The sequence below is a fragment of the Caretta caretta genome, chromosome 6, assembly GCF_965140235.1.
Source record: "Caretta caretta isolate rCarCar2 chromosome 6, rCarCar1.hap1, whole genome shotgun sequence".
NCBI classification, from domain to species: Eukaryota; Metazoa; Chordata; order Testudines; family Cheloniidae; genus Caretta; species Caretta caretta.
Window position 1 is genome coordinate 44886139 of NC_134211.1, and position 21933 is coordinate 44908071.

A 21933-nucleotide genomic window follows, 5' to 3' on the forward strand; every position below is an offset into this window, starting at 1 on the left:
ATCAAGGTTTGATGTCTGAGTAAATTCCTAACACCCAGCAGAGAAAAATCTTGTCTGACGTATCCCCTGGGGAACAAATGTAATTGGCTAATATGGACAAATAGGGTATGAGGATAGTCTCATCCTGGGACATTTATTATTGAAAAAAATTGCTGAGCAAAAGTTTGAGAAGCTTTAAAAAACCTTTCAGATTAACAATGAAATCTACTTTTGGTCTGTGAGACAAATGGCTAGCTTTACTGAAAGGGTAAGAAGGAGACAGCATTTATGTGTGAGAGTTGAGGATATTCCACACCAAACAGGTTTGGGTCTTTAATCGCTGGGCTAGATTACAATGAGTTTGATGCATAAAATATGACTTCCACCGTACTTTTTGGAAGTAGCCATCAGAAAGCACAAATTAATTGCATTCTAGTTTGTTAAAATTCAAAAGCAGTCTCAAGAGTTCTATTTGATCCACTCTGTCTTATGTTAAGAGACACTGTAACAGGCTTAGTTTCCAAAAGAGTAAATGATGTATATAGGATCATTGTTTTGGGGATTGGGGATGTATGGGGAACAACCAAAAACAGGAAATTAGGATAAAAATAAACCTCTAAAGGCCTAGTGCACCAGATGGGCTTTTTCTGTTCCTAAACTTATTTATATTTTCAAGGCTACATCTGTAAAATAAAATTAAATGACCTCTGAGTAATTAAAGAGGACTTTTTCAAAACAAATGAGGACTGAGCAGAGTAAGAAAACAGGAAATATAGAGACACCATCAGGGCTTCAACTTCAGTTGATTTGTCCATTATAATCTCTTTTAATATACTACTTTATTTTCTTCTCTTTTGAGAAAGACTGATCAGTGAAGAACCTTGAACAACCACTGCCCATGTTATCCGTCTCCTGTAGATTAACAAAGAGCTCAGCACCTTGCTTAAGCAGTACATTTATTTCTCCCCTTGATTACTCTGGATTTACAAAGGATCACTTCGATCACTTCAGTGAAGTTACTACAGATTTTATAGATTCACAGATTATAAAACTAGAAGCTAGGACCCTTAAGATCCTTTAGTCTGACCACCTGTATAATGCAGGCCAGAGGACTCTCCTGAATTAATTTCTGTTTGAATTACAGCATAATTTTAGGAAAACATCCAACCTTGATTTAAAAATTTGCAATGATGGAAAATCTTATACAACCCTTGGTAAATTATTCCTTGGTAAATTAATGGTTAGTAACCCTCAATTAAAATTTTGCACCTTACTTCTAGTCTGAATTTGTATAACTTCAACTTCCAGCTAGTGGATTTTGTTATACCTTTGTCTGATAGACTGAAGAGCTCTATATAATCACAATTCTGTTCCCCATATAGGTACTTATAGACTTAACCATTTAAGCTTCCTTTTGATGTGCTAAATAAATTTAACTCCATCTGTCTCCCCTTATAAGGCATGTTTTCCAGTCCTTTAACCATTCTCGCCTGTCTAACCCCTTTCCAATTTTTCAACTTTCTTGAATTGTGGGCACCAGAACTCGACATAGTATTCCAACAGTGGTTGCACCAGTGCCAAATACAGAGGTAATATAACCTTCCTACTCAAATTTCCCATTTATACTCCAAGAATTGCATTAGCCCTTTTGGCCATTTCCACTGGGAGCTCATGTTCAACTGATTATCCACAATTACCCTCAAGTTGCTGGTTCCCAGGATAAAGTACCCTATCCTATAAATATGGCATGCATTCTTTGTTCCTAGATTTATAACTTTACATGTTGTTCATATTGTTTGTTTGGACCCAGTTTACTAGTCAATCTAGATCAGTGATCTGTTCTCTTCATTACTTGTCACTCCCCAAATCTTTCTATGAGCTCCAAAGTTTGCTAATAATAATTTTGTTTTCTTCCATGTCAATGATAAAAATATTAAATAGTACAGGGCCAAGAACCAATCTCTATGACACCCTCTGGAAACACACCCACTCTATGATGATTCCCCATTTACAGTTACATTTGGAGACCAATCAGTTTGCCAGATTTTAATCCATGTAAAGTGTGCTATGTTGATTTTGTACCATTCTGGTTTCTTAATTCAAAATTCTTCCGGCAACAAGTCAAATACCCTACAGAGAGAAAGGGCTGACCTGTCTTAGGCACCTAACTCTGAGAGAAGTTTCAAAGCTGTGAATCTCAAATGGAGATAATTAACTCCCTTCAGCACAGAGCAAGACCATGTCTACACTACAGAGTTAAGTCGACTTAAGTTATGTCAGCGATCATAAGCTGCTTTAATTACATTGGTTGTGCACATCCATACAATGCTCCTTGTGTTGATGGAGTACATCCACAGTCAGTGCTCTTTCATCAAAAGAGAGAGAGTTGCGTCGTGGATAGCTATCCCACAATGCAACTCACCACCTTCTGCCACCCTCTGCCACTGCGAGCTCTGGGAATGGATTACGGTGCATCATGGGGCATGCTCACTGTCCCATGATGCATTTCTTTCTGACCCATCATTCCACAGGCTTCTGACTTTGTTTCATGCTGTTTTCAATGGCTCTTGTTAACTGTGCACCTACCATCTCTGCCTGAAAGCATGGGTCCTGAACTGCTGACCAGTCTGGTGATGAGTCTTATGAAAACAATGCAGCTGGCTGGTCTTGCGGTATTTCATGAGCTGTGAATCAGAAAGTGAATAGGTGGTGCCTGCCCTGCTGTGTGTTATGGAAAGAAACAATTCAAGATTGTTGTAGGCATTCATGGAGAAGTTGCACACAGCGGACCATCAGTACTGGGCCTGAGAAAGAAGCACTGAGTGGTGGGATCACATTGTGATGCATGTATGGGATGACAAGAAGTGGCTGCAGAACTTTTGGATGTACAAATCCACCTTCCTGGAACCATATGCGGAGCTTGCCCCAGAACTGCAGTTCAGGGCACCAGAATGAAAGCTGCCATCAATGTGGAAAAGTGAGTGGCAATTGTTGTGTGGAAGCTAGCAACTCCAAACTGTTACCAGTCAGTCACGAATCAGTTTGGAATTGGAAAGTCCACTGGGGGGGCTGCAGTGATGCAAGTGTGCAGGGCTATTAATTGCCTTTTGCTATGAAGGACTGTGATTCTCAGTAATGTGCAGAGAATATTTGATGGCTTTGAGGCAATGGGATTCCATAACTGCAGTGGGGCGATAGATAGAACGCATATCCAAATTTTGGTCCCAGACCATCTTGTGATTGATAACTAGATGGGCTACTTCTCCATGGTCTTGCAGGGACTGGTGGATCACCGGGACATCAGTGCAGGGTGTTCAGGGAAGGTGAATGATGCCCGCATCTTTAGGAACACTGGATTGTATAGAAAGCTGCACACTGGGACTTTCTTTCTAGACCAGAAGATTCAAATGGAGGATGTGGAAATGCCCATAGTGGTTCTGGGAGACCCGCCTACCCCTTGCTCCTGTGGCTCATGAAGACTTACACCGGGAACCTAGACAGCAGCAAGGAGCACTTCAACAACAGGCTACATCCCACTAGCAATCAGCCCCTAGGTACCTACTGCACAGCCTCCTCTCCCCACAAGCCCAACAGATCCAGCAGCTCTGGTGTACTCCACTGAGGAGCGCATCTACTGCAGAAAGTCAGCATGGTCATCTGGGAAGATGCTGTGTGAACTGTCCATGAATTTCAAAAATTCCTGGGCCTTTAAATGAGGAGGGGTACATGCCTGTGTACCTTCAGGGCAGCGGAGTTCAGACTGCTGACCAGAGCAGGCATGATGGTCATTATGGGACCACTCCTGGAGGCCAATTAGGGCAACATAAGCAAGCGCAGTATCTATACTGACACTGCATCAACCTAACTTTGTCACAAAAAGCACTACGCCTCTCGTCCAGGTGGTTTTATTTTGCTGGCAGAACAAGAGTTAAATCGGTGGGAGGAGCATGTAGTGTGAATACCTCCACTGTTTTGTCGACGAAACCTGACATTTGTTGACAAAACTGTTTAGTGTAGACAAGACCTAAGGCACCTAATTACTTTTGACGAGAGAGGCTTAGGTCACTCCCCACCCCACCTCAGCATTTATTACTGGCTAGTTTAGATGCTCGGCATGCTGGCTTCTGTGAATCCCATTCTTAAATGCATACCACTCCTTTTGCATTGTATAGGCAGTCTGGCACCTGACTCGGGGCTGTGAATTCTGTTGGATGGCTACATGCCCAAAAGTTAGGTGTTACAATGCCTAAGTCCCTTTGTAGATCTAACTCTGTGACTTCTTGAGAATCTAGTAAACTTAAATAGTTCCCAGTTATCACTCACATTTTTCTCTACATTCTTTCTCCCGGCTGATTTAGCTCACAGTTGTTTTCAGCTTTGTGCAATTGTCCCTTTTAAGCACCAAGTATATATTACTGGTCTGGACTTTATTGTGTTTGTCAGATAACAAATGTAATCAAGTCTTGACCACTGGTACCTATGCAACCGCTAATTTTTAGTTCTGCGATCAATTCCTCTTTATCTGTCAAAATGAGTGTGACTGAGAACAGAATTCGGTTTGTATATGTTTTAACTTTGCACAGCTTCTTGAAGCTCTGTTTAAAAATCAGTACCTGTCTCTCCCCTCATTTATGCCAGAGTACATTAGGATCAATTCCACTGAAGCTGATAGAGTTAGACTGATGTAAACCCAGTGTGAGTCCAGAATCAGGCCCACAGAGAGTATATATTGTCTTCCCTGCAAAGTGATTGATGAAGTAAACATATGTCCCCATAAATTTCCATTAAAAAAACAAAAACCTCTACACAAACTAACATTTCTCACTTACAGGTTTCTGACTTTATCCTGAAAAATGGAAAACAAATAGGGACATTTTGAAAGATCGGTGACTGGGTTATATGCACTCATACATAATATGGCAAGACTCAATGCCAGATGATGCAAACTGCTGGGATGCACGTCTGAGAAATCTCAGTTGGGAAACTGAAAGAATTGAACGCATTTAAATCTGTGTGAATTAGATATTACTTATGTCTTATTTATTTGTTTTAAAAATTAATTGATTTGCATATACACCCAGGGGCCAAATTAGGGTTGCACAGGCAACCTTAATTCTGGCAGTTCTTAACATTTGAGTGCTTGATTTTGCAACATTAGCATTTTTTCAGATAGTTTGGGTATAATAAAATATATATTGATAACATATTGCACCTGCTCAGTTTGATGCATGTGTGTCCGTAGAGGCGTGAAGCGGGGAAAGGGAATTTCATTAGCACTCCATCCTGCTGTCCCTGTGGATTCAAGTCAACTACTGAGTGTTAGGTGCAGAGGGAATACAGATTCTGACCTTGAGTGAGTCTGTTCCAATTGTAATATTCTCCAGGATAAAATAAATCTAATTATGCTAAGCAATGTGGAAGGTGATGAAAATATTAATGTAATAAGCGTGATATAAATGTAATTAACATGAGTACAATATTTAGAAAAAGTGAGGATGAGCAAATAAAGGGAACTGATATTTCATGTAGTTTTCTTCATCACTCATGCTTAAAATATTTATTATATGCCAAAATATTTCTTCATGTCATCCTGATGGATCCTCCAAAGCATGTTGACTTGGCAAACAAAATAAAAATGAATTAATGACAGAGGATGCTGCTACAAGATAATATTTTGTGGAGACTGATTTTGACTTGCTGGGAGTGTATCTCTATGATCATTAAATCAAATCCTGGGAGATCAAATCCTAATGCTATGGTGTGACATGAGATTTGGAACTGCGGCACAGGTGGTAAGGCTCTGTATTTTAAGCTGTCAGTGCCAGAAGTTGCTCTTTGGAACAATTGTCTCTAAAGCAAATGGAAGAAAAAAGGAGTATTGCATCACCACTGTGGATATAGCTAACAACAGGAGAGGCTCTGAGGAAGCTTTCAATGGAGTTGCAGGTTAGCTACTATATGCCAGGATATGTCACATTGCAGATCAAGAGGGGGACAGGGAGAGAGATGGTCAATAGAAAATTACATGTTGATAATTATGATAATATGTCATTTTATTATTTATAAAATATCCATAGTTTTTGCCTGCTCTGTTTTCATACACAAACTTTTGATTCACCATATGCCAAGGATTGGGGTATAATTGAATTTCCAGCATGTTTTGCGTTCTGTGAAAAGTTGTTATATAAAGTTGCTGCTGTTTCTACAAATGTATAACGAGGAAAAGAGTATTTGCAAAACTTAAGGGTTCATTTGCAAATGGCTTATCAGCTTTGTGCTGATTTGTTTTTATATCCCCAATTAATCACAAACAGCGAGAATGTGAAAAAGACCAATGACATTTATTTTTATTTTTATTACCTACAAGATAAAAGAGTGTTTTAGAGATGAACTGAAAGCTCTCTCCAATCAGTGCCCAAGTGTAAATCAATAATTCATCCGTATGCATCTTCTTGTACTTTGCTGACAATCACAGACTAAATTAATGGCAGCACATGACAGATGAAAAGAATTACTCCACCATTTTCCCCCAGGAGAACAACACCATTTCACTGCAAATGGCATTGAGACGCAATGGTTCACACACTGTTGTCTCATGGAATAGAAGCAGACTCATGCTTAGATTCAGGACCGTTCAAGGGTATTCCAAATCAGTGTTTTTTGTATCCATATACACTTCAAATATCTTTATATACAGCCAAAAAGGTTTAAGAAAAAAAGGGATAGTTAATATTACCTTCTTACTAAAGTTATGAGGAGGTCTCTGTATTTTATTTGTGACAGAGAATTTAAGCATGTTTGTATACATGACACCTGTGTACAGTATTGCTCAATGCCATTGTTTTACTCACTGCAGCATTCTATTTTTGTTAATCACACTTATTGTGGGGTTTTTCCTAATGCGGAAATTGTATCTTTGGTTTTGCAACATATTTTGACAATAATATCTTAAAATATTCAAAACGTATCCCTTCACTGAACTGCGGGATTCATTTCTCTTTGGTTGTTTCCCAAATTTACCTAACCCATTTCCCACTTTGGATTATTATTGTGGGATTCTGCTGAGGGAAAACATCTGGTCTCATTTATGAGCCAAGTCCACTTGGAATGAAAGGATTATGAAAAGGTTTAGTAATCCTAGAGAAAAGGGTCACGGATCACTGACCTGGTGCTGGTAATGACATTAATTAGTGTACAATGCACCAATTAATTTTTATAACATAATTTGGAATGATAAAATCATAAAAGAAAATAAAACAGTACCAATAAAAACACCAAGGGAAAGTTAATCAGTCCTAAATTCCTAGGTAACAGTATCCTGCCTTCAGGCCCACTAATTACCCATTTAGTGTATGTTCTGATGACATAATGCTTTTAGTTTGTTTAATTGGGTGAATGTGTTGATACTCAGTATTCTGTTGGGCGGATTTCTTTGTGAAACCCCATCTTTTTTGTGTTATTTGAATTCACTGCTCTGAATAAAATACATATTTTTTTAAATTTGCCTTGATGCTTACTGCTATTTTCTTTTACTATTCTGAGTAGAAAAGGCATTGTAGCAGCATGAGCTCAGGAGCAGACTAGCAAATGAATTGTGAACCACAGAGAAACAATTTCTCCCCTGCTACTCTTTCATTCTGGGGAAGAAGTAACAATAGAGTTCCTGGAGTAGCTAATTCCCAATATGTGCTTTCTTGTTAGTAAATGGAGGGTGGGCAGAGGACAGAGTCATAGTTTCATCCACTCCCACCCTATCCGCACACATTTGCTTTCAGGGGGAAGCATTAGATGCGTAATTCCTCCTTGTCAAGAGTCTCAGTCTGAATGAAGCCTTATTCCTCTTTACTACTGAGTAAGGCTGACAGCCAAGCTAGGAAATCTTAGACAAGATGTATCTAAAGGTGTCTGAAGTCTGGGAATCTTTGGGACAAGTTTTAAGTGAAGCTGAGCAGAATTTTGAGCAAACTTAGGTCAAATTTTGAGCAGAGTTGGGCAAATATTGAGTGCACTTGAGACAAGTTTCAAGAGAACCTTGGCCAAATTGTGAGCGAGCCTAGGGATAGATTTCAAGGGTATTCAACTTGGATGGAATATTTTGAGCAATTCTAGTCAAGACCTGAATAAAGATAGACTGGTTTATGGGTTTGGATGGAACCTATAATTTTGGATGAACCTCAGTGTTTTCATATGGCCTTGACTTGAAATGAGACAAAACTCAGTGGTTTTGGATGAATTTTGCTCTGAGTTTGTCTATATTCAAGTGAATGCAACCCAGGGGTTGCCAATATACATGCAAATCCCTAATCCAGAACAAAAGTTGTAATTACTCATGCTATTTTTGAATGAAGATTTATGCAACCTTTTTTTTTTTTGAAAATGTACCTTAAAGCACCTTTCCATATACTCATAACTGAGAAATAAATGCAGCAGCCTCCCCAAGAACCAGAAGAAATGAAGATCCATTACCCCAGCCTCAAGTGCCAACCCTCACTGCTCACATACTACTCTTGAGATCACAGCTCTCTCCCCAAAAGTCTGGATCTTTGAGAGTATTGAGTTTCACAAAACTGCGCTTCTTTACTGTCAGAGGTACTCTGACCCAGTTGCTAGAGACTGGTCTGGGACTCAGGAGATTTGGATTCTATTCCTGGCTCTGCTGGGTGATCTGGAGCAAGTCACCTCAGTCTTCAGTTCCTCCATCTGTAACATGGGAATAATTATACTTACCTCCTTTGTAATGCACTTTGAGATCTACTGATTTTAAAAAGCATTATATAGGAGCTAGGTATTATTATTGAACAGATTCTCAACCTCTGACCCTTTTTCAGAGAATAGGCCTCAATTCAACAAAGTTTTAAAACATACTGATATCCATCTCTTAGGAAATGGGAGTTAAGCAAATGCTTAAAGTTAAGCACACGATTAAATGCTTTTCTGAATATGGATGGGCTGCTGAATCAGGGCCCTGGTGAATGTTTTAATTTGTATATCTTCTGTTACTAAGTACAGTTTAAGGAAAAGGAGTACTTGTGGCACCTTAGAGACTAACAAATTTATTTGAGCATAAGCTTTCGTGAGCTACAGCTCACTTCATCGGCTGCATTCAGTGGAAAATACATCCGATGAAGTGAGCTGTAGCTCACAAACGCTTATGCTCAAATAAATTTGTTAGTCTCTAAGATGTCACACGTACTCCTTTTCTTTTTGTGAATACAGACTAACACGGCTGCTACTCTAAGTACAGTTTGTATCTTGTCAAATAGACTTCATATACATTCTATAAACTAAGTCAAGAACAAGTGAATCAGTTATGAATCCCAGAGGATTTTATTCTAAATAAAACACAGTGTAATTAAACCTAGTAATATATACACTATATGACTGTGGCAATAAAGCTAGCTCTCACCAATTGTATGATCAAGGTTATAGCCTACTAAAGATGTTCTAAGACAAACAATCAAGCAAACAAATGCTTGCTTGAGTTTAAGGTGTTTTGCCTTTGCTGTTTTCATTCATATGAAACACAGGATGAGAAATAAACTCAGAAACATTGCCATGGGACAATTATTGATTCAAAAAGATAATTCTTATTGTCTTCATTTCCATTTCCATCTCTGTGGGACATATTCAATATCTAAAACTGATTGGTTAGTTTGACAAATAAGGCTTATTGATTTATGACAAGGTCAAATTTTAAGCTTCTCAGTATGGTTCTGAAGTTCTAAAGAGATTCTATCTGGAAAGGAACAAGAAGTTTAATGTTAACATGATGCATGTGATTGAAATATTACTAAAATAGTAACAATGTATCAAAATGTTTCTCTATGACATATTTTTCACTACATTGTAAATTCAGCAACTGAATTTCAGGTTAAGTTGATTAAAATAATGAGATGAAAAGTTCCATGAGGATTTGTACATACAGGTTATGGAAATGAAACTCTATTATTGTATGTTATGCTAGGTATTTTTAATGTACATAGATGCACATTAAGAAGTGGGCAGGATTTGTAATAAAGCAAAGAATATAAACATGACTGTTTAGTATATACAGACAAAAATATATTACACTGCTAGACACTTTGGGCCAGACTGTGATCTGCACACTCATACTGAATAGTCAGCAATTTTTTCCTCCCCCCAAATACTCCAGTGAAAATTAAAAAACAATTTAAAAAAATTATCTGACATTTTCCAATGAAATTCTGACTTTTTGGTGAAAAATTAAAAGCTGAAAAATTTTGGATAAAATCCAAATATTTTGGCTGCTTGAAAATTTTTCACTGAAAATTTTCTTTCTATAATTGAAAAAATAAATTCAGAAATGCCAGCAGAAATGAGCAATAATCTCAGTGCCTCATGTTCCCAATTTCCTTATAATGCAGGGCTCCCTGGCCAGACAACATTTTTCATGAGGCACCAAGGTTTCCCCTCTTTTTTGGTTTTCAGGTGTGAGGGTTGGTTTTGTTTTTTATTTGACAAAAAGTTGATACTTTAAAAAAAATAGGCAAAACCCCAATTTTCCTTTGACACACTTTCAAATATTCTCAGCCATGTTGACTATTATTTTATATCATGAGTGGTTCCACTGAATTCCATTGGACCACTTGGATATTAAGGTATTACTCAATGTGGGCCTCAACGGTGGTACTCAAGAAAGAATGTGGACCTGCACTCCAGCTTGTGGACCTGATTCTGGAAAATGTCACAATCTGTTCTCTCCCCATAAAATGGACAAATATATATGCTGCAAAAGCAATGTAAGGCTTCTCCCACCACACCACACACACATCCAAACCCACACAATTCAATTAACGAGCTCAGAGGAGGCAGGCTCCATACATCTCTTTATACTTCTGTGCCATTTTCCAAATCCGTTTTCAGTCAGAGATCCGCCCCATGTGCAGTCCCGTATTATGTTCCTGCTACAAATAGGAATAATTTACAACTAGGCTATGTGTGTGTGGACCACTGTGTGGTCAAGTCAGCCAGTTATGTATGAGTGCATTTGCATACTCACTTCCCCATAACCCCATCCCCTTATACCCCATCATCCATGGAGCAATTGTGGAGCAGTGTCTCCATGACAGTCTTGAAATGGCAAAATCAAGGTGGTCAGCTTTCATCTTATGCTTCTGCTGCTGCTTTAATACTTTCTATCGTGTGCATATTCACATTGCCTAACAGATTTTCATCCTTTAAATGCAATTTGTCTCTTCACCTGCATACTTATAATGATAAACAGTCCTTGCTATGATATCAGTCACTCCTGCATGGAGAAGAAGGATCAAGAAGAAAAAGGTAGAGGTTTGGAATAAGCTAGTCTTTGTTCAATACAATTTTCATTCTGCAAAGCAGCATTTAGAAATGTTTACCAGAAAATTATATTGTGCATTTTCTAATTCAAATTGAATGGAGTAGAGATTGAAAAAAAAATGTTTGTCCTGGTATTTGCCTTCAAGAAAATCATCATTCCCCTATGAGGTCCAGCCTTAGGGAAAACGGCACCCTGGGTGAACTTGCATTTTGGTACCCCTGCCTTCCAGGGCTTCCCACCCCCCACCACCTCTGGCCCTTGCAGTCTCCACATCCATCTCCCCATTGCCCCTCTACTTCTCCTGACCCCCACCCATCACTCCTGGCTCCCAATGCCTCCCCCAGCTCCCCACCCATTGCTCCTAGCCCCCCGCCTATCCATCCGTCCCTCCATTGCCCCTGGCCTCTGCTGCCTTCCCAGGCTCCCCCCATTGTCCCAGGGCTCTGCTGCCCCCTCCGCCGCAGTGCCTCAAGCTCCTTTCCATGGCCTTGCACCCCAGGCCTACCCCACTCTTTGCCTCTTGATCACAGTGCCCCCCTGACCACAGTGCTCTGAGCAGTCACCCACCAGCAAGGCTGTTCCTGACCCCTATGCAATTATTTAGATCAGGGCTGGCTATGGCAATTATTCTATGTTGACACATTTTTACCAACTATATATGACAAATCCTAAATAGATGGCGCCCTTGTAATTTTGCCCACAGTTTCCTTTACTATTGGAACATTTTCTAATTCGGTTTATTTTCTGTTACCAAGCTTCATTTTCACTTTACACAGCTCTGTCTTTTGTCATTCTTGTCCTGACAGTTGCCCTTCCATTTGGCTCCATGGCCTTCTCAGCTGCTGGACATCCTGACAGACACAAATTGGGTGGGAAAGAGGAAGATGAATAAGTGAAAGAAATCCCTTCCTTGAGGAAAGGTACTTTTCTTTTCATATTTCACCTTAGAATTAAAGTGAAAGGTACAGAGAGGCACTTAAAAGGTTCATTCTGGTTTTAAGGATATTCCCTATTCTTAAAATGGGGAATACTGCTAGAGCTGGTAATAGCTGTAGAACTGGCATGAACTTTTTAAATACTTCACTGTATCTAGTCTAAATAAGTAACAACTTACTGAATAAATGTGCATAGCCTACAACACTCTCCAAACTCACCTCTCTTCCAATTAATGGTGTGTGAAGTGATGGCAGGTAGACACATCTACAGTCCTGGGTTCCAACCCATCTTTAAAAAAGGGAAGAAGGAGGATACTGGGAACTACAGGACAGCCAGCCTCACCTCAGTCCCTGGAAAAATCATGGAACGGGTCCTCAAGGAATCAATTCTGAAGCACTTAGAGGAGAGGACAGTGATCAGGAACAGTCAGCATGGATTAACCAAGGGCAAGTTATGCCTGACTAATGTAATTGCCTTCTATGACGAGATAACTGGCTCTGTGGATGAGGGGAAAGCAGTGGACATGTTATTCCTTGATTTTAGCAAAGCTTTTAACACAGTCTCCCACAGTATTCTTGCCAGCAAGTTAGAGAAGTATGGGCTGGATGAATGGACATTAAGGTGGATAGAAAGCTGGCTAGATTGTCGGGCTCAACAGGTAGTGATCAATGGATCCATGTCTAGTTGGCAGCCGGTATCAAGTGGAGTGCCCCAAGGTCCTGGGGCTGGTTTTGTTCAAGACCTTCATTAATGATCTGGAGGATGGTGTGGATTCCACCCTCAGCAAGTTTGCAGATGACACTAAATGGGGAGGAGGGGTAGATACGCTGGAGGGTAGGGAGAGGATACAGAGGGACTTAGACAAATTGGAGGATTGGGCCAAAAGAAATCTGATGAGGTTCAACAAGGACAAGTGCAGAGTCCTGCACTTAGGATGGAAGAATCCCATGCACCGTGACAGACTAGGGACCGAATGGCTAGGCTGCAGTTCCGCAGAAAAGGACCTAGGGGTTGCAGTGGATGAGAAGGTGGATATGAGTCAACAGTGTGCCCTTGTTGCCAAGAAGGCTAACAGCATTTTGGGCTGTATAAGTAGGGGCATTGCCAGCAGATCGAGGGACGTGATCGTTCCCCTTATTCAACATTGGTGAGGCCTCATCTGGAGTACTGTGTCCAGTTTTGGGCCCCACACTACAAGAAGGATGTGGAAATTTGGAAAGAGTCCAGAGGAGGGCAACAAAAATGATCAGGGGGCTGAAGCACATGACTTAAGAGGAGAGGCTGAGGGAACTGGGATTGGTTAGTCTGCGGAAGAGAAGAATGAGGGGGGATTTGATAGCTGTTTTCAACTACCTGAAAGGGGGTTCCAAAGAGGATGGCTCTAGACTGTTCTCAGCAGTAGCAGATGACAGAACGAGGAGTAATGGTCTCAAGTTGCAGTGGGGGAGGTTTAGGTTGGATATTAGGAAAAACTTTTTCACTAGGAGGGAGGTGAAGAGTAGTGAATGCGTTACCTAGGAAGGTGGTAGAATCTCCTTCCTTAGAAGTTTTTAAGATCAGGCTTGACAAAGCCCTGGCTTGATGATTTAGTTGGGGATTGGTCCTGCTTTGAGCAGGGGGTTGGACTAGATGACCTCCTGAGGTCCCTTCCAACCCTGATTTTCTATGATTCTATGAACCGGGACCATATGTTAAAGTCTCCAGATACAGTACCTCAATATGCGATACTATCCAGCCCAGTTTTGCAGACTTAAGAGGGATTGATAGCTGGGGAAAGCTTCAGAGAAGCAATCAAACTTTGAGGTGCTACCAAAACGAACGTGCACCTCCAAACTTTTTATAGATTCCACATAACTGATCATATTTGTCAGTGATGTCTTTGTTCAATTTAAAGTGCTGTGTTTTCAAGAGAGGCCCTGCACACATTCTTCATGGGGCAGATGGGAAAATATCAGGATTTTGGTCAAGTGCCCTGTCAAAAGCTAAGTAAGATCTTTCCTCATATCCACTAAGATCTCTCTTTAGGCACATTCCACTATATTGTTGGGTGCATGGAAGAAGATTACTTTAGACAGAATTACATTTAATTTTAACAGGAGTTTCAGACTTGCATTAATCTTTGACATCACATTTTGTCCAGGAAATGCTGTTGTCCTTTTCATATATGTGATATTTACCATTTGGAGTAAATTGCTCAGATTTCTGATTGGGTTCATTCATGTATTTTGTTAGGCTGAAAATTAAAATATACAACTTTCTAACTATGATATTATTCCTGCATACACAATACCTTCCAAGAGAAAATCAGCAGACAGCTTACCTAGAAATTAGTTATGTAGGCTGCAGGAGTACCTGTCAGAGCACTTGTGTGGATGAATTCAACCTACTCAGCATTTAATAAACTGGGGTCCTCGTCACCTAGCCAAGTACATTTGGACTGTATGCCTGTCTCAAATGCTCATCCCATTCACTAGCCTATGTGTACAGAATCTGCCAGCTGATCTTCAGGGTACAAGCAATGCATCTTATCGTGCTGACTCCTTGTCATTAGAATAGAGGTACTGTAGTCTTTATAATGCCTTGCACGCTGCCGTTGGAACACATTCATTGTTTGAACTGCTGAACCTGGTTAGTATCAAGACAAAGAAAAAATGTCCTTGCTTGTATTTGTGAACAGATGATGGGCAATTGTGCAGCCATGCTAAGCCAGAAGTTGTGTAAAGGTCTATGCATTTTGGAAAATAAGTCTTACATTACAAGGAAAGGTTGACTGCCTCTGGTGGTGATAGGGAAACCAGTAATAGCAGCAGCTTTCTGAACAGAGTTAGAAAAGGCTGTGGCCAGAGGTGGATTAATATTTATTGGTGTCATGTGAACAAAGAACATTTTGGTCCTCCACACTTTGGGGATCCGCAGGCACCAGAATCAGGGTGGGACATGAGCTGGAGCTGCTGTCTGGCACCTGGGCAGCTGAAGAGGCCGAGAATCCCCACAGCAGCCCAGGCTTCCTGGGTGGCTCTTACCATGACCCAGGTCCAGCTTCTGGCCTGGCCAAGGAGCTGGGCCTTGAGGGGAAGAGGAGGAGCAGGGTACAGGGATACCATTCTGGCACTTGTGCCCCCACACTTCTACCCAGATTCTGGTGTGCCTCTGGGGCCCCCAACTTAGCCGGGGCCCCTGGGGGGGTCCATGCATTAATCCACCACTGGCTGTGATGAGTTCACAGGGGAAAGCTTAGAAATTGCTTCATTAGGACACAAATGAAACAGAGTCTTTTGCTCATGCCAAGAGAGTGCTCTACATCCTCTGTGTTAGAAAAAGAAACTTAACATCTTGGAAAGATAATGGTATAGTGCATCTGTGCACTAACAGACCTAAAAGAGGAATCTTGAGAATGCTAAACAAAGACTTGAGTGATACAATGTATGAAACATAAAATATATCAATCTCTGGATATATTTTAGGAAAAATTACATTGGAATAACTATCCGTGGCCCTGATTCTGCAAAGACTTAAGTATGTGCTTAACTGTGTGAGTTCAATGTGAAAAGAAAAGCAGAGGAGCAAGACTTTGCAGAGTCAGGTCCAAATACGCTAAAATGCTCTCTGAGGCAATGTTCAACAGTTTTAAATTAATTAAAAACGAATACTGTAACAGTAGCATAAGAAACGTTAGAACTGTACAGTTCACACTAGTATTTTACAGAACAAATAGCCTAAAAGCAGAAAGAAAAATTCATCAGTGATAACCTCTGAGAGAAGAGCTGTTGTAAGAAGAATGCTGAGCACTGATGTCAAAGGCTCCCACAGGTAAAAGATAAATACCCAAGTAAGGAAGAGCTGATGATAACATCACCTCTTCTAAACAGTCTGAAAGACAAACTGCCCTGGGTCCTAGAATTTCTGTTAAAATGTCATTTGAATAACGCTATAGTAAAAAACACACTGGCCTTTCAAGGGAAAAGGTGAATCAATCTTCATGTACATTACACAAAAAGAGAATAGCTGGTGGTAAGCAGAAAACAGCATTAGTTATGAACAGTCTGAATATAAATAACACAAAGGAGGGTTTGCAGTTAAACGGGACTCCCCCACAGATAGCCAGGAGTATGCCCATCTGAAAAATTAATGCATAAACTATAGGGAAGTTCTAGATAACATGCAGACATTACCTACTCTAGTTGGATGTATGGAGAGTGATGTTGGAAGTGTGGTTCTTCCACTTCTTTGTCACAGATCATATCCTGAAAGGAAATATAACTGTGAGGCTTGCACTATAAAATTTGATCAAAAGCTTTGGATGGCTTCAGCTTTGGATTACTTCCCACAAGCACAAAAGACAAAGACCTGGAAGCATTGACTGGTCCCTGAGTACTCCTTCTACTGGACATGGCTTCACCTATCACAGAAAGGATGTTGCCTAAGTATGTCAGGGAAGACTGTTGCAACACTACCGGTGTAATACCACTTTAATAAGACTGCTGCTATAATACCATCTTTAGCTAATGCTGCTTAGAACTGAACTGATGTTTCTACATGTCTCTTGAAACCAGACATTTCAAATGGTCACACTAGGCTGGAGAACCTATCTACATGCAAGTTCTGCTTTGTAAGTTTCTATGTGTACCTCTTTTATCTAAGTGCTTACTTGCTTATTCAAAGTTCAACACTTCAAAGAGTTCAAAGCTGAGTAATAAAAAGCCTGTAAATAACTAAAACCTGGAGTGGGATTTACAAAGGAGCTAAAGATGCACAATTGCTATTGACTTTCATTGGGATTGGGTGTCTAATTCCCTTCTGCCACTTTTGAAAATCCTAGCCATAATGTATACTTGTATTTCATGAAAAGATTCATCCACATGTATGGAAATAGTTTTGAGTCAATAATTGGCTAAAAGTGCTGAGACTGGGAATATTCATTGCACTAGTTCAGCATAGTGCTTCGAGCAGGCAACTGTGCTTACATGTAGTGAAAAGATAGCTAAAACCAGCATTCTTACCTAGGGAAATTTTAGAAGAGAGATTTTTCAAAACACCCAATTTATCGAATCATTTAAAATGACAGCTTCAAAGACAATACCAAAAGCTTGATTTATTAGGATAAAAGTCATTTATTATAAGTGATGAACTATTGGATAATGGATCAGATTAGCTGCCAGCATAAATCCATTGAATTATGTAAACCAGCAGAGAATTTGTCCCAAAGAGTTTAATATTTAGTTTGGATAATGTAAGAGTTTCTTTTCAACAAAGATTTGGGTTATAGATGCCCTATGGTAAATTAATTAAAAAAATTAGAAATATCTTTCAGTCATTAAGGGTTTCAATGGGCTATGGGTCAGTCCGCAAGTGCATACCTGAAGTTGGTTTGTGATATTTGCGTGTGTATGTGAATAGAAAAGGCTTGGCTATGAATTGTCATTATCTGGGAAGGTAATTTTGAACAGGATTGATATTTAAGTAATTAAGTCATTGTTGCAATATCTAACTTATCATTACTTTTGTGTGATTTGTCACTGACAGAAATCTTTTGATTTAGACATAATTTGTCTAGCAATAGATAAGCGCCTGTGTTAAGGATACATGATCCATATCAGTGCCAAACCTAGCCACTCCCCCCACCCCCTGCCCTCCACAGAATAGCATGGAATTAGAATAAGTTTATCACTTTGTTATAAGACTTTGATTTACTGTGATTTGAGTTATGGCTTCTGGATAAGTTTATCATGATGGGCTGGAAAGCACACAGGAGATCTGGCCAGCTGAGAATCTCCCTGCTGTGGGAGAGTTCTCCACTGATGAGGGGCAGGTATGGCTGACTTCTGTGTCAACTGTCACTTAGCTCCTGTGCAGAGGGCATATCATAGACAGGAGGGACAATGGGGGTGTGTGGCTGGAGCATGCTGTGCTAAAGCTTTGCTCATCTGATGTACAGTCTCTTAGGGACTGTTGGCAGCTGGCAGAAGTTAGAGCAGCCCCCAGGCTCAGGATGCTGCAAGATCCATGCTGAAAATCAGGGAGCTTTAGCAGTACTTTGACCTGTCCCTTCCCTCACTGCTGCCTGAACAGAAGTTTGATGTAGCAGAGAATCTAGACTGCTTTGTTACATTTAATCATTTAAACTTTCTAAACACCATCTTTGCTTTACTTTCTGTAATTTCTTACTTATCTTTAAATGTTAATATTTAAAGTTTAATTCCAGTGTGGTCACATCTGCCTTTCAGACAGCATTGGTCTTCTCTTTCCTGCAGGCAACGACTTGCCTGAGGATGGATTATCCATGGCATTTTCCTTAGGGGTTGCTATATATCAAAATCCCAAATTAGAAATTTTGAACAATACTCTGCTTTTGGGGGGGTATAAAAACCCTAAAAAGGGTGCATTACTTAGCAGTCTTTCTATAGCGTTACCTCCAAAGGTGAGAGAAGAGCACAACAAGGGGTTCTGGCTGGATTGAATAAATTACATATGCTATACAGATACACACTTGTAAATATATACAATTGCATAATACCAGTCAGTGATTATTCTGTGCTGTGCCTTAGGCAATAGCATGTTGAAAAATTATTAAGAAGAACTAGACTAGCAACATCAGACACAGACGGTGGCTTGGAAAGAATGTACATAGATATTCAAATTCAAATTAAAAGTAGTCCAGTGCAGTTCTAGGTGTAATTATAATTTACTTTTAAATCTCAGAGGGCAGCATGAGCTATTTTTTAAACAAGCTGAGGGGGCAAAGGAAAACCAAAAGCACCTGCTCTTAAATAGTTAATCTAGAGTTGGACTAATAAATACTCAGTCTTCAAATTCCCACATAGCTTTCACTGAAAGGAACAAAACATTTTTATCTTTCAGAAGCGGTGACTTACGACTACGATGTGATCTTTCAAACAGAACAGCTTTGAACTGTGACATTTATTCTGACTTCAGTATTTGTTCCCATTCTAAGCTTCATACCGAAGGGGAATTTCATTTTGATTCACAGATATTCTTTTGTGACTTATAATGCAGCCTTTACCTTGAAGGTTTTTTTCTCCATATAAAAGCATTTTCATGGAATTTGCTCCATTAAATTTCATGACCACCTCTGAAGGCAGAGAGTATTTTATGATAACTTCATCTCTGCAGCAAAGAGTACATGTGAACAGAAAAGGGTGTCAGCCACTGTTGCTTCAAATATACATAGTGGTCATTAGGCTAGTGATAACATCCATGTGAAATCATTACAGATCTTAGCCATTGGACATAGAGGGTCGAATCCTGGCCCCATTGAAGTCAATGGCAAAACTGACTTTGAGCTCTATTTAATGCTGCCAATTTAAAGGCTAACTGGGACAGTCAAGATTTGTGTGAGAATTCATTTCCCCTCCTTTCACGACAGTCACCAAGTCACATGTATCAGGTAAGCAGAGCAGCAAGGAATAAAGGGAAGAATAAAAGGCAAGGCAGGTGTATCTTAAGGCCTATGCAGAGTTCAGCTGAAGTCAGTGGAACTGATTGAAGGACTGGGACTTGTGGTCTGGAATTAGCACAGTCAAGGAGAGGCTGAAGAGGTGTGTGTGTGTGTGTGTGTGCGGGGGGGGGGGGTTAAGTAATGATACTGTGTGAAGATAAAGCCTAGAACAGAGGGAGGCATACATATAATCACCAAGATGGGAGGGGAAAGGGACACGTCTCCTCAACTCCCTTCTCATTTCCCTCCTAATTCTGCCATCTCCATCCTAGGGGAGTTAAAAATGAAAAAGCTTCCCCTTTCTGTAAACATGCCCTCCTCCTGCTTAATGGTCTCCTGGATCAAACAATAGTCTCTCTCTCCCCTTCATCTCCGAGGTCACGTTGCTGTTGGCTGGCTCCTGGGGCAAAACAGCCCCCATATCTGTAGGGAAGATGCCTACAGCCCTTCCTCCTCCTGCCCTGCTATGTAGATTCCTTTCCCCCATGCTCAGGGAACTAGAAAGCACCAGGAGGTGTGTGAGAGAGAGAGAGGAGGCAGGAGACCCTGAGGACGGAGTGGAAGAGAAAGTCAAGGGAGGTGGAGGACTAATGAGAGATCTCAGGGAGGGGATATATCTGTTGAAGTGACGGAAAAAAACAGCTAGATGCTTTGTGTGCTTACAGGTTAGTGTTAATAAAGGGCTTTGAAGATGAAAAGTGGTATATACAGTATAGTTTTAAATGATGGATGAATATTACAATGCTGCCCAGTCTTACATATTCAGACATTCTAGAAAGTTTTGCAAAATATGCAGAACTCTTTTCAATGGTTCTAAAGAATTTGCAAACCAGAAGGTGTTCCTGTTCCTATAAAAATCTCCTTTAAAATGGCAGAGCTCTCCCAGCCCTATAAAATAAGGTCATTGTTGGGTTTCTGAGTTCTGAATGGATGAATGGGGCAGTACTTAATAGATAAATTAAAGTGCCTCTGTTTGAAGAAATGAAAAGATGTCAAGCTAGTAAGAAAAAATATTGCCAAAACTTAGTGAAAGCATGTGATGGAAATAATTCCTAAAGATACAGAAGCTTTGAGATAGATTGAAAACTGAGACGAGTGGATTTTCATTTTGTTAATTAGTTGCATTTTCAGAGTTGTCCACTTTCTACATTAATACCACAGTATTCTTGGTGCTATTCATTATACTTTCTAAAAAGAAAAGGAGGACTTGTGGCACCTTAGAGACTAACAAATTTATTTGAGCATAAGCTTTTGAAAGCTTATGCTCAAATAAATTTGTTAGTCTCTAAGGTGCCACAAGTCCTCCTTTTCTTTTTGCGAATACAGACTAACACGGCTGCTACTCTGAAACCTGTAATTATACTTTCTGTATCTTTCAGCATGGTCCCATCATGACATCCCTGACCCACAGAAGCAATTAAAGATAACTTCAAATGTTACCTGACTCTGTGTTCTAATAACTAGCCTAGCCTAAGAGTGGGAAAGTCTGGGACAAAAATCGTTCTCAAAAACTAATCTTTTTGAGCCCTACAATTCCTTCTGTCCTTCAGGGTAAAATCAATTGAACACCATTAAGCTCCTATTAAAAACTACCCACCCTCACTCTGGGACTGGTGGAATTTCACTGATTTCTGTGAAGATTGTCTATGGAGCAGTGTCTCCCAACCTTTCCAGACTACTGTACCCCTTTCAGGATTTCTGATTTGTCTTGCATACCCTCAAGTTTCACTGGACTTAAAAACTATTTGCTTACAAAATCAGACATAAAAATGCAAAAGTGTCACAGCACACTACTGCTGAAAAATGGCTTACTTTCTCTTTTTTACCATAGAATTACAAAACAAATCAATTGGAATATAAATATTGCACTTACATTTCATTGTACAGTATATAGAGCAGTATAAACAAGTCATTGTATGAAATTTTAGTTTGTACTGACTTCAGTAGTGCATTTTATGAAGCCTGCTGTAAAACTAGGCAACTATCTAGATGAGTTGATGTATCCCCTGGAAAGACCTGTGTACCCTCATGGGTATGTGTACCCCTGCTTGAGACCCACTGCTATAGAGGGATGGATTGCAACCCTATATACTGTACTAGCCTAAGTAAGGGGCAGAGTAGTAGGAACAGGGCAGGAAATAGTTCCAGCTCTATGAGTCATATTCTGAGCCTGGCTTCTCGTTCATTCCAGGGGGTAGTAAAGTGCACCAGTCTTTTTGCTGGCACAGATTACTTCCTTCTGTGT

The 21933-nt window shown here is 40.1% G+C and overlaps 1 long non-coding RNA gene across 1 annotated transcript; it reads left to right on the plus strand.

Moving 5' to 3' along the window:
• The first annotated feature begins 5786 nt into the window (after positions 1–5786).
• On the plus strand, positions 5787–19215 carry LOC142072337 (uncharacterized). The gene is made up of 3 exons (XR_012668731.1): positions 5787–5925; positions 12103–12216; positions 19091–19215. It is a non-coding gene; the product is annotated as an uncharacterized LOC142072337 (long non-coding RNA).
• The last annotated feature ends 2718 nt before the right edge of the window (positions 19216–21933 follow it).